General features: G+C 37.0%; 1 protein-coding gene across 7 annotated transcripts in view; it reads left to right on the plus strand.

Annotated features, from left to right (window-relative positions):
• The window catches only part of ZNF148 (zinc finger protein 148), a 141,190-nt gene that overhangs the window by 25,280 nt on the left and 103,128 nt on the right, over positions 1-12,782 (plus strand). For 4 of the 7 annotated variants that reach the window (XM_006154552.3, XM_006154558.3, XM_006154555.3 and 1 more), the window contains exon 2: positions 6,598-6,678. The gene's annotated coding sequence lies outside the window, so the exon portion shown is untranslated. Of the gene's footprint in view, positions 1-6,597; positions 6,679-9,206; positions 9,302-12,782 lie in introns of all 7 variants that reach the window. The other 3 variants (XM_006154553.3, XM_006154554.3, XM_006154556.3) reach the window with 3 other exon arrangements.

The following is a 12,782-nucleotide window of genomic DNA, read 5'->3' on the forward strand; positions in this document are numbered from 1 at the left end:
TGATGCCTGTTGCCCCCCCCCCCCCCCGATTTGGTATAGGGCACTTCTATTCACGAAAGAGAAAGTGAGAAAGCATCCCTCAGAGGGGAAGACCACACTACAGTGTCTTCTCTACTTTCCTCTTGGTATTTTGGGCATGCATGCAAACACAGTCCCAGTATTTTCAATCTGCCAGGTCCAGGACTGTGCAGTTGGCTGTGTGGGATCCAGCTGCAGAAACCATCATGCCACCTAGCTAGCCCCCTTTGCCCATTTTAAAATCAGGTTGTTTCTTTCCTCTTGAGTTGTAGGAGGTCCTTGTATATTTTAGGTTTTAGCTTCTTACATGCTTTGCAGTTATTTTTCCCATTCCGTAGATTGCCCTTTTTACTCTCTTGCTTCCTTTGTTCTGCAGACACTTTTCAGTTTGATGTAGTTCCACTTGTCTGTTTTTGCCTGTTGCCTGTTCTTTAGGTATCATGGCTAAGAAATTATTGCTACGGCATAAAGGTTTCTTCTCTAGGAGTGTAAAGTTTTAGATTTTGGGGGCTGGCAGGGGGCATGGTGGTTAAGAATACCAGACTCCCACATGGCTGACTACTGTTCGAGTCCTGGACCTGGCAGCTTGCTTTCTCTCTCGCTCGCTCTCTTGCTCTTTCCTTTTCTGGTCAAATTAAAATAAATAAATAAATAAGTAAAGCTAAATAAAACGATTCTTTAAAAAAGTTTTAGATCTTAAGGTTTAAGTTTCTAAACCATTTTGTCTTGATTTTTGTGTATGATATAAGATGAGGGCTAAATTTTAATTCCTTTTCATGTTAATATTCTGGTTTCCAAATACCATTTGTTGAAAAGATTATCATTTCCTCATTGTAGATTGTTGACATCCTTGTTGAAGTTTAGTTGATTGTATATGCATGGGTTTTTTTCCTGGACTTTCTGTTCTGTTCCCTTGGCCTATATGTATGTTTTTGTGCCAGTAGCACACAGTTTTAATTACTGTAGCTTTATAATATATTTTGAATCTAGAGGTAGGAGACCTCTAGCTTTGTTTGTTTTTTTTTTTTTAAAAAGATTATTTTGTCTATTATGGTTTGTGGTTTCATTTGAATTTTGATATTTTGTTCTATTTCTGTAAAAAATATCATTGGGATTTTGATAGAGATTGCATTGAACTTGTAGATCATTTTGTGTAATATGGACACTTAAACAATATTTTACTGTACTGTACTGTATCAGAATTTTTTATTCATCCAGTAGTTTAAAATTCAAACTGTATGAGACAAATTATTATGCTGAATACTGATAAACAGCTGAAATTTTGGACGATTCCAATCTATGTGAAATGGTTCAATTTGCATGCAGAGAAAAATCGAAGAATGGTTAATGTCTGAGGAAAAAAACACTAAAAAAAAAAAAACCACAATGAAATATTTAAAAATTAAGGCATATTCATTGCTTTTTTAGCCATAATGCTACTGCACAGTTAATATACTGTAGTATGTAGTATAAACATAACTTTTATATGTACTAAGAAACCAAAAATTTGTGTGACTCCCTTTATTGTAGTGATCTGGAACTGAATCTGCAGTATTCCTGGGATATGCTGTACATCTTTAATTTCATTAATATTTTGTAGTTTTCTGTTTATAAATCTTCCCTCCTTGGTTAAGTTTGCTTGTTTTTCTTTTTATTTTAAAGTACCATAGGGCATATGCACTTACCAGAGAGAGAAAGAGAAAACATTCCCTAAGGGGATATGATCACACAGCAGTCTCTTTTCTTCCATTTCTCCTTTCTATCAGGACTTTAGGCACACATGCACATGTGCCTAGTGTATTTTTCAAGCTGGTAGGGTCAGGATTCGAACGGCAAGTCAGCCTTATGAGATCCGGCTCCCGTAACCATTAAACTATATGGCCAGCCTTCTGAGTGTTTTATTTCTTTTAACTCTTACACATAGGTCTGTAATCTATTTAGGGTTAATTTTGTTTATGGTATGAGGAAGAGATCCACTGGCTTTATTTGCATGCTGATACCATTTGGTCTCAGCACCATTTGTTCAAAGAATTTTTTCTCCTCTGCATTGTCTTTGTGCCCTGTGAAAAAATTGTCTTAGATGTACATAAGTTATTTCTGGAATCTTAAGTTTTATTCCTTGGTCCATTTGTTTATGTGTATGTCAGTGTCATAATGTCCTTTTTTTTTTTTAAGTTGCTCACCAGGAAGAGCAAGTGAGTACCCCTTCGTGGAGCGTGGTCACAACTGCAATACCTATCCTCCATTTCTCCATCCTATTGGGATTTTTGGCATACATACATATGTGCCTAGTGTGTTTTTCAAGCTTCTGGAACTGGAATGGTTGCCTACGATTTGGGATTTGGCTCCCTACACATAGTGCTTAACCACTGCTATGGGCCAGCTTTTATAGTATATTGATTACCATAGCTTTAAAATAAGTTTTAAAACCAGAAAGTGTGATTTCTCTAACTTTGTTGTTGTTTATTATATTCTACATCCTTTGGAGTTCCATATGAATGAATAAATGAACAAATTTATTATATTTCAGAGAGTACATTGCTGGAGAAAGACAAAGGTGGGGGTGGAAGAGTGAGGAGACCCCTCTCCCAACCCCAGTTTCTGTGGGGGATAGTCATGCCACAGTCCCTTCTCTTCCATTTTTTCCTCCTTTGGGATTTTGTGCATGTACGCACAGACACCTGGCATATTTTTCAAGCCGCTGGGCCCAAGCTTGAACTGCACAGTTGGCCATGTGGGATCCAGCTGCCTCAACTGTGCTGCCTACTGGCTCTGCTTAGGAATTTTAGGATCAGTTTGTCTATTTCTGGAAAATAGCTGTTGAGATACTAGTAATGAGTGGCTTTGACTGTGGATCAGTTTCACAAAGTATTTTTATTTTAATATTAAAATTTTTATACTATGAATATCACATGTATATTTGCTTAGGTCTTTGTGAATTTCAGTGATGTTTTATAGTTTTCAGTGTGTAAGTCTTGTACTTGTTCTGTTAAAGTTATTTTGAAGTATTTTATTCTTATAGATGCTATTATAAGTGGCATTCTTTTGTAGTTGCAAAAGGCTGTGTGCACCTTCCAGAGAGAGAGAAAGAGGGACCTAGAGAAAGACAGGATGGACAGGGACAGAGCACTCCCTAATGAGTTGTAGTCATGCTGCAGTCTCCCCTTCTCTGTTTCTCCATCTTGTCTGGATTTGATACATGCACACAGGCATATCTAGTGTGTTTTTCAAGCTGCTGGGACCAGGATTTGAACTGCAGTCAGTCATGTGGGATCTGACTCCCTTAACCACTAGGCCATGGTGCCAGCCCAGTGGTCTTTTCTTAATTTCACTGCTAATGTATAGAGACTTACTTGATTTTTGTGCTGTTCTTGGTACTCAAACCAAGATGGACTTAATAGTTCTAGTAGTTCTTTTAGTGGGTTCTTTAGGGCTTTCAGTATAAGATTATGTCATCTGCAGATACAGTTTTACATCTTACTTCCCAATATTGATATCTTTTCTTTCCTAATTTAACTTGCTAGAAACTCTACTATTAGGTTGAATAGAAGTAGGCAGAACAGATATCCTTGCCTTGTTCCTGTTTTAGGGAAAAGATTCAACATTTCACTAAAAGTATGACATGAGCTCTGGATTTTTTATAGATGGCCTTAATCGGGTTGAGGAAGTTCCCTTCTTTTCCTAGGTTTTTTTTTTTTTTTTTTTTTTTGGTATGTGCGTGCAAGGTGTCAGATACTTTTTTTTTTTGCATCTGCCTGAGATGATCTGACAAAAATGAAGGCTTTTCTCTTTTGTTCTGTTGATATGGTGTGTAATATTAATTGATTTTTCAGGTATTAAACCAACTAACATTCCAGGACCAGCAGATGGCTACATTGCTGGACTCCCATGTAGTCGATCGTGGTTCAAGTCCCAGACCTGGTGGCTTAAACTCACACTGGGCATGTGTGCTTGCATGCCCAAGATCCTGAGAGGAGAATGGAGGAGAAGGGATTGCGGCATGGTCATCCCCCCCCCAGGGGGTGATTTCTTGCCTTCTATGTCTCTGTCTCTCTCACTTTCTATCTCTCTGTCTCGCGCTGTCTTGCTGGCGAGTGCATGCACTCTATACCAAAAACCTCTCCATAAAAACAAAAACAACAAAAAACACCTAACATTCCTTAAATAAATCTTGCTTGATGTGGTGCATAATCCTTTTGTGGATTTTATTTGCTAATGCTTTGTTGAAGATTTTTGTGTCTATATTCATAAGAGATATTTGTCATTTTCTTGACTGTCTTCCTCTTTAACTTTTTTCTTATTTTGCTATTAGACATGTGTGCTTTGGAGAGTGTGCATGTATGTGTGCACCTCTGTACAAGTTAGAATACACCCCCTGGTGGATGGCCACACTCTAGTCCCTTCTCAGTCTTTTGGTTACACACACAGATGCATGCAGCATGTTTCTCAGGTTCCTGGATGCAGGACCCAGCCACACAGCTTGACCTAGTGGGATCCAGCTGCCTTAACCACCATGACACCAGCTGGCCCTCTTGACTCTTTTTTGGTCTTTTTTTTGCTAATAGGGTACATATGTTCACTGAAGAGAGAGAGGGAAAATGAGAAAACATCCCTAGGGGCGATGGCCACGTCACAGTCCTTTTCTTCATCGTCCTCTCAGGACTTTGGGCATACACACACATGCTGGTGTGTTTTTTAAGCCACCGGATCCAGGACTCAACCAGGTCTGAGACTCAAGCACACAGCTGGCCATGTATGATCCAGCTGCCTTAACTTCCATGTCATCTGCTGGCCTAGGCCCCCTGACTTTCAGTAGCATTGATATTTTAACATGTTTTTTGTTCACATAGAATTAACACGTATATGTATATTTTTGTCAGAGGGCTTGTGTGTCTTTCTCTCTGTGTCCCTTTCACTCATGGAAGTAAATAAGTAAACTTGAAAAAGAACAAAAAAACATAAAACAAATATCCAAAATCCAAAACCTTTGGGTGCTGGTATAACTCCACAAGTGGAAAATTCCCTACCTGACCTCATGTGAAGGTTAAGGTCAAAATGCTATGATACAAAATAATGTATAAAATTACACTCAGGGTATTTGTATAAAACTGTATGAAGAATAAATGAATTTTGTATTTTGACTTGAGTCCCATCCCCAAGATATCTTGTACGTACGCATATGTTCCAAAATCTGAAAATATCTGAAATCTAAAGTACTTGCGATCTCAAGCATATTGGATAAGAGATACACAACTTATATTTCTGTTTTTTATTTGTAGCTAGTTTAGCCACAAAGCTACTGACTGGCTAAGGACTAGAAAATGCTAATTATCAGAAAGGCTATGCTGTGTGTAATCCCTTGATAAAGTTATATAAAGACGACCTCAAATTATGTAGTTGGTTATTTTTCAGAGATTTGAAATAACTTTTGTTGTTTGTTTTTACATTTATGGCTTTTATTGATTTTAAGATGTTTATTGAGCCCTAGAAATGTGTTAAGGCTATTATACAAAATGCTTTATTTATTGCTTCTGAAAAAAATAAGTATTTAGCCTATTCAGTGTTTCTCATGGTTTAGCTTCCAGTCTTCATTACTTTGAATTTAAATATGAAGGGACTTCAGAAAGTTCATGGAAATTATAGAAAAAGTGTATGTGGATTTCAAAATATTTTTGCACCAAAATAAATTTGTACTTAATTCTTTTTTCCTGTGGACTTCATAAAGTCATCATGTACTCAGAAAAATAGTCCAATTACATAAACAAATGATCCATGTCCAATATCAGTGCAACATCAATATTAAGTGTTAATTTTCTGTATTAGTCTCTTCTAAAAGGTTGGTTACTGCATGACATTTAGTAAACAATCTCTGGATCATTTTACCATTATTAAATACTTTTTGCCTTGAAAATTTTAATATTTATACTTTGAAAAACTGCAGTCCTAATGTATGTAGACTTTTGAGCTAAGAGAAATGTTACTGTGGGATTTTATAAGAGTATTGACATACGTGTTTCTGTTTTTGTTAGATTGTGAGTGTACTTGCCAGAGACAGACACAGAGAAAGAGAATAAAACACTCTCACATGGGGAATGGTCACGCTGCAATCCCTTCTCTGGTTCTCTCTCCTTAGGGGATTTTGGGCAGTGCATATACGTGCCTGGCACATGCTCCCAGCACACAGGCCCAGCATGTTTCTCAAGCCACAGGCTCTAGGACTTGAACCATGTGGTTGGCCATCTGGGATCCACCAGGCCATGGAGCAAGCCCAACATATGATTTTAATGAAACACATGTGCTTTTCTTCCTATTTTAAGATATTTGAAGATGATTCAAAGAATATCCTCCTGATTTTAAAGAAAATCAAGTTTGACAAAGTTCATCTTAAGTCTGTCATTTCTTATCTTTGTGGTATCTTTCAGCACCATTAGGTTATTACAGTCAAACTAAGTGTTAGTTGTTACTAGTTTTATTTCACCCGATGATATGTGTCCTGGAAAGAATTTGGTTGACCTTAAGACTATGCAGTCCTGATTCTTTGAGGTGGGGGAATAACCTGTATTTTTGTATTTTTTGTAGGATAGAGGGAAAAAGCAGCAGCTCAGAAATTCAGCAGAGAGATCTGGCGGGATGGGCATTTGCTCAACATATTTTATAGAGGTAATTCAACATTCTTTTCCTTAATATTTAGTTTTTACCCATGGTAGATGCCCATGAGCCTGTACATGAACATACTCATAACTGTTGGGTAGTACTATGCATTTAATGAACAATCTCTTTTTTATTCACTTACATATATATATGATATGAGTATTCCATATAAATAGCATGGTTTCACCATGTAGATATGTGTATCTGTACATTGAAAATAACTAATTTTATTAGTTTTATAGGGTAGAGTCTATTATCTTCTCTTATTTAACTAGATTACTTGCATATTTCTTTCTTAGGACCCAGTTGCCTTATGTTAAGGAAGACAGATGATCTCCTTTCTTGTTGGCCTACATTGGGGCATATATAAAACTCATGCTTTTTATCTTTCAAACAACATGAAAGAAAATTAAATATTAAACAGTTTTCAAGGTATTTACATATCTATCAGTGGTACATATTCTGTCAGTTTTTAATGATCATAAGAATTACAAAGTTTTTCTGTGAATTTTTAAAATAGTTTGAAAATTCTTTTAAAACTTGAGGATCAAAAATATTAGCATTTTGGACCAGCAGTTACCGTACTGGCTATGTCACTGGACTCCCACGTAGTTGACCGCGGTTCGCGTCCCGGACCCGGTGGCTTAAAACTCACGCCGGGCTTGTGTGTGCGTGCCCAAGATCCCGAGAGGAGAATGGAGGAGAAGGGATTGTGGCGTGGCCATCCCCCCTGGGGGGTGATTTCTTGCTTTCTGTCTCTCTGGCTTTCTGGCAAGCGCACGCGCCCTATAGCAAAAACCTCTCCAAAAAAAGAAAGAAAGAAAAAAAAAAGGTGGAGCTGAGAGCAAAAGGAAAAAAAAATTAGCATTTTTAGTGGCTGTATTTTAGTTCCCTTCTTTTTCCATATCTTCTGTTAATATTCACGTTTACCTTTTTTTTTTACTCCTCTTTCCAGGTTTTATTTATTTATTTTTAATAATTATTTATTTAATTTTATTTCTTCTTCAATTTGACCAGAGAGAGAGAGAGACAGAGAAAGAGAGCGGGAGAGTTAGAAAGCAAGCCACCAGGTCCAGGACTCAGAGTTGGCTCTGTGAGAGTCCAGCACCCCAACCACCATGACACCTACTGGTTTGCACAGGTTTATTATAAGAGGAGTACACACGTAGGCAATAGAGAATGTTACTGTGTAGAAAAGCATGGCTGCCTGCTTTCCCATTCACTGTCAATTGTATATTCTTCTAGATGTTTTCTGTATATATACACAAATATTTGTCCATATACCTGTATTTATATATTCTTTATATAAACAAGATCACACCATACATGTTTTTCAGCTACATGTATTTTTTTTTTTTTCTTTTTACAAAGTCCATATTGGAGCTAGCAGGTGACATAGTGGTTAAAGCTCTGGACTCCCACCTGGTTGATCATGGTTCAAGTCCTGGATCTGGTGGCTTATTTTCTCACTTTCCCTCTTTCTCTCTAGCTCTCTGATGAGTGCTTGTGCCCTGTAGCAAATTAAGATAATTTAAAAAAAAAAAGTTTATATTGGGGCCAGCAGGTGTTACAGCGGTTAAGGCACTGGACTACCATGTGGCATACCATGGTTTGAATCCTGAACCTGGCAGCTTGAAACTCACCTACGTGCACCCAGGTGCATGTGTGTATGTGCCCAAAATCCCAAGAAGAGAATGGAGAAGGGATTGTGGTATGGCCACCCCCCCTGGGAGGTGATTTCTTATTTCTCCTCTCACTGTCTCTCTGGTGAGTGCACACACCTTATGGCAAAAACCTTCAAAAAGAGAAAAAGTAGAAGAGTTCATATCTTTGTATATCATTCTTTCTTTTTTCACTTTGTATACTATTCTGGTGTTTGAATGTACCATAATTACTTTGAACTAGTCACCTGTTCATGGGTATGTAGCTTGTTCGTTTTTTTCCTATTATAAATGATAATGTGAATATTCTTGGGAACATCTTTGCACATCTTTTAAACTATATCTGCAGTATAATGTCCTAAGAAAAAATTGTTGGGTCAAAGAGTGTGTATTAACAGTTTTGTGGATGAATTGTGTAATTCTAAATAAATGCTGAATATGAATAGACTGTGAGAGTGAGGAATTCTTTGACAACACTGGCAAGTGTCAAGCTATTGAATATTATCCAGTGTTTTGGTGATTTGCTTTGCTTTTTAAAAAATGTTTAAATTTTTAAAATTTACTTTAAAAAGTTTTATTTAGCTTGCTTTGCTTTTAAGTGACTGAACAGTTTTTCCACTATTATTGGGTGTGTGTTTATGTGTATGTATATATAAATTTGCCAGAGGGTCTGGGACTTAACAGGGCAGCTGGCCATATGGGATCCATTTGCCTTAACAACCACTGGCTGGCCTGCCCCTGGTCTTTTTTTCTTTCTCTCTCTCTTTTTTTTTACTTTATTATCATATGTATGTTTTTGTCTCCCCACCATTTCCATGTCTGACCACCACTACTACTATGACATATCATAACATTCTATGTATGCTTCAAACCAAGCAAAGAGTGGATGGAGTTCCATCTTTAAAAACTACACAGGCATTTTGGACAGCACATTCTTGACAATGGAACCTAGACAACACTTATCAAATACGGTAAGGAAAGTTCTCACTCTGCATTATATTGGGTCATTGGAAAAGTAATGACATCGTTTTCCATACAAAAATGCATCATGACTTTTCTGATGACCCAATAGAAAGGACAGCAGGTATTAGCTGTTACAGACATGAAATAAGATGAAAAAATTTAGCAAACTGGTTAAACTATTTTTAAAACAGACTTCTTCCACTGCCAGAGATCTTGAATAGACTCCTGGTTAATCATCTGGAAGCAGTTCATGGAATTGATGAACTTGACTTCCACTTTGGGAAGAGAACCACCTTTCTTATACTTTCTATACATTTTTTACTTTAATGCCTTTTATAGAACTAGGTCCTTTTGGTGATTTAGGAGATTTTTCCTGCTTTTTTTTTCTTTTTTAAATGACTCTTGTCCTTTCGATCTTGGCGTTGATGGTTTTGAGTCTTTTTCATTCTGGGTTTTTTTTTTTTTTTTTTTGCATTTTTATCAGGAGTATCTTATTGATTTCTTCACTAGAGCTTTTCCATAGGGCGGGCGCCACCACGCCCTCTTCACTAGAGCTTTTCCTCCTGTTTCTTCATCTTCAAAATCATCACTACCACCACCACCACCACCATCATCATCATATTCATCATCATCAGCAGCATCAAGTTTTACTTTTTTCTTTGGAATCTTGCTGGTACCTCCAGAGAAAGATCACTTTCCATATATACTTAAGAGTTTCACGTCCTCTTTTTCTTTCTCTTCTGCCACTTCATCTTCCTCTACAACTACTAAGTACTGTCCACTAATTTGTATAGGCCTTGAACCACACTTCAACCTTAAGATCACAGGTGGTATTATTTCAAAACCCCCAAGGGAAACCATTGGCTGTACAGACATTTTCAGTGTTGCCATTGTTACTTAAATTGGACTGCCTTCATAAGTCGTTACCTCTGTTTCAATAATGTGCAGTTTATCCTTTGTACCTGTCTTTAAACTCTCTGTTCTTAAAGAAAACTGGTGTTCGTTTTCATCATTATCCACCTTAAAGTAATAATCTTTGCCGGCATTAAGTTCACAACTGAAAAGATAGTTCTGGGCCCTCAGGGCTCATATCTGTATCCTTGAATTTCCATGGGGTAGTGGCATGCAGTTAAGTAAGAGATAAGGCTGATGGAGATAATGACCAAGACTCCTTATAGCAACTGTGCAGGATGCAATCACTCGAGGCAACCCTTGTTTTTAAGGCAAATTATTTTTGCTCATATTTTACTTATCTTTTGCTGTCTTTTTTATTTTTTTTTTTGCTCTTGCCTTATAAAATTTTAATTCTTTATGGTTGGGGGATGTTTTCTCTTTTTTCAGAGAGAGGTTGTTTGTTTGTTTTTTTTCCTATAGAGAGAGATTTTTGCTATAGGTCGTGTGCCCTTGCTGGAGGGACAAAGAGAAGCAGAGAGGTAGAAAGTGAGAAATAACCCCCCAAGGGGGATGGCCATGCCACAAAAAAGCTATGTAAGTTTCATATTAACTTTTTATGGTTTAAATTATTTAAAAACCTCAAAAATAATACTGAGTATTTTTGGCATAAGCAATAAATGTACAGATCTAGCTTTACATTTTTTAGATGACTAACCAGTTGTCCTCACTCTGATTATTGAATAATTTGTTTCTTTTCTGCATATTTGAAATGTGCCACATTTATCATTTACTAAATTTCCTTGTACTTAGAGGGCCTGTTTTTATGATCTGGTTCAGTTTATCTGCCTGCCTATTCATTTTTTTCGTTTAAGTTTATGTCTGAGTGAGAGAGTGACAGAGACAGGTACCCCCTTTGGGGTCTTCACAATTCGATCTGCCACCAGTCTCAGCAGATACATGCCCAGCCTACTCAGAGAAGTCCCACGGTGCGAACCTGTGGCCTTTCCTAGGTGCTGGGATTAATAAGCACATCCCGTTACACTCAGCCTTTATGTTGCACCAAGAATCAAATTCGAACCTCCCATGTGATCCCAGTTTGTGGAACACACTGTCATAGTAGCACACACTGCTATGGCTAGGTTAATTATCCTTTTTTTAGACAAATAATAGGCATTGGTACTAAAGATATATGTTCATGCTGACAGCTAGAAAGTAAAATGCCTGGGAGCAGTCTGCAGTATTTCATAATTGTGAAACTCTTATTTTTTCTCTAGGGTGTGTGTACTCTCTGGAGAGACAGAGAGACAGAAAGTGGGAAATCTCTCCCCAGTGGAATGGCCATGCCACAATCCCTCCTCCTCCATTCTCCTCTTGAGATCTTGGGGACACACAAACATGTGCCCAATGTGAGCTTTAAGCCACCAGGTCTAGGACTCAAACCGTGGTTGACTACTTGGGAGTCCAGTGACGTAGCCATTATGCCGTCTGCTCATCCCTCAAGTATAGTTCTAAAGAAAAACACTGATTAAAAACCAAGCAACAAAGAATCTCATAAATGAACAAAGATGATCATAACATAGCCAATGAAAGAAGAATGTGTAATTTCCATGTAGAGTAAGGTGGGATACAGTAGTTTATAATCTGATAAAACCCATGAGTATCAATCATTGGTCCAGTTAGATATAGGTTAACTTGTACATAACAATATTTGATTAGGAAGAGATAGGAAAAGAATACTTTTACTTACTCTCTGGGAGTTCTTATAAAATCATAGTACTGTACTGTGCATAAAGAAGTAAGTCCTTGAAAAGCAAAGATAAAACAAATCGGAAAGAGATGTTTACAAGTGAAGACATGGTAAAGCCAGTGATATGGTTTACAAAGTTCTTGATTTTAGCCTTTTTTTTTTTAAATTTATTCCAAAGAAAGATTCAACTGTAACATTTTTGGACGTTTATTATCTAGTTTTGTACAATGATTACTGATCATAATAAATATATAAATTGAGACCTGTGGAGACAACTGTCTGTCAAATAATTGGTGAATTTGTATTGAAATCTGCTTGTGTGTACAATTGTTGAACCTACATTTACTCCCAATGTTCAATATTATTAACATGTGTGGACTTACCCATTTTTTTCTAGTTGCTCTGTGTTTGTCTCTTTCTAGCTTTCCTGGTATAATAGTCCCTTAATAGTCCCCCCAAAGAGCCAGTTTCATTTTGGTGAATTCTTTTAGCATTTATTTATCTGGGAATGATTTTATTTCTTCTTCCCATTTGTAAGATTATCTTAACTAGGTATAGTACTTCTGGCTGAAATTGCTTTTCTTTCAGAGTTTTTAATGAGTCTTCCCATTCTATCTGTACCTGCATTGTTTCAAAAGAGAGATCCAATGTTAGTCTAATGGGGTAACCTCTGTAAGTAACTTGGCATTTCTCTCTTGCTGTTTTTAGAGTTTGTCTTTGTCTTTGATTTTTACCAATTTGACTATGATATGACTTGGAGAAGATCTTATTTGGTGTCCTTTGTTATCTCCTGGTTTTAGATGTCCATATACCTCTAAATTTGGAAAGTTTTCAGCTATTACATTTTA

The sequence above is a fragment of the Tupaia chinensis genome, unplaced genomic scaffold (assembly GCF_000334495.1).
Source record: "Tupaia chinensis unplaced genomic scaffold, TupChi_1.0 Scaffold000415_1, whole genome shotgun sequence".
In the NCBI taxonomy this organism is placed as follows: domain Eukaryota; kingdom Metazoa; phylum Chordata; class Mammalia; order Scandentia; family Tupaiidae; genus Tupaia; species Tupaia belangeri.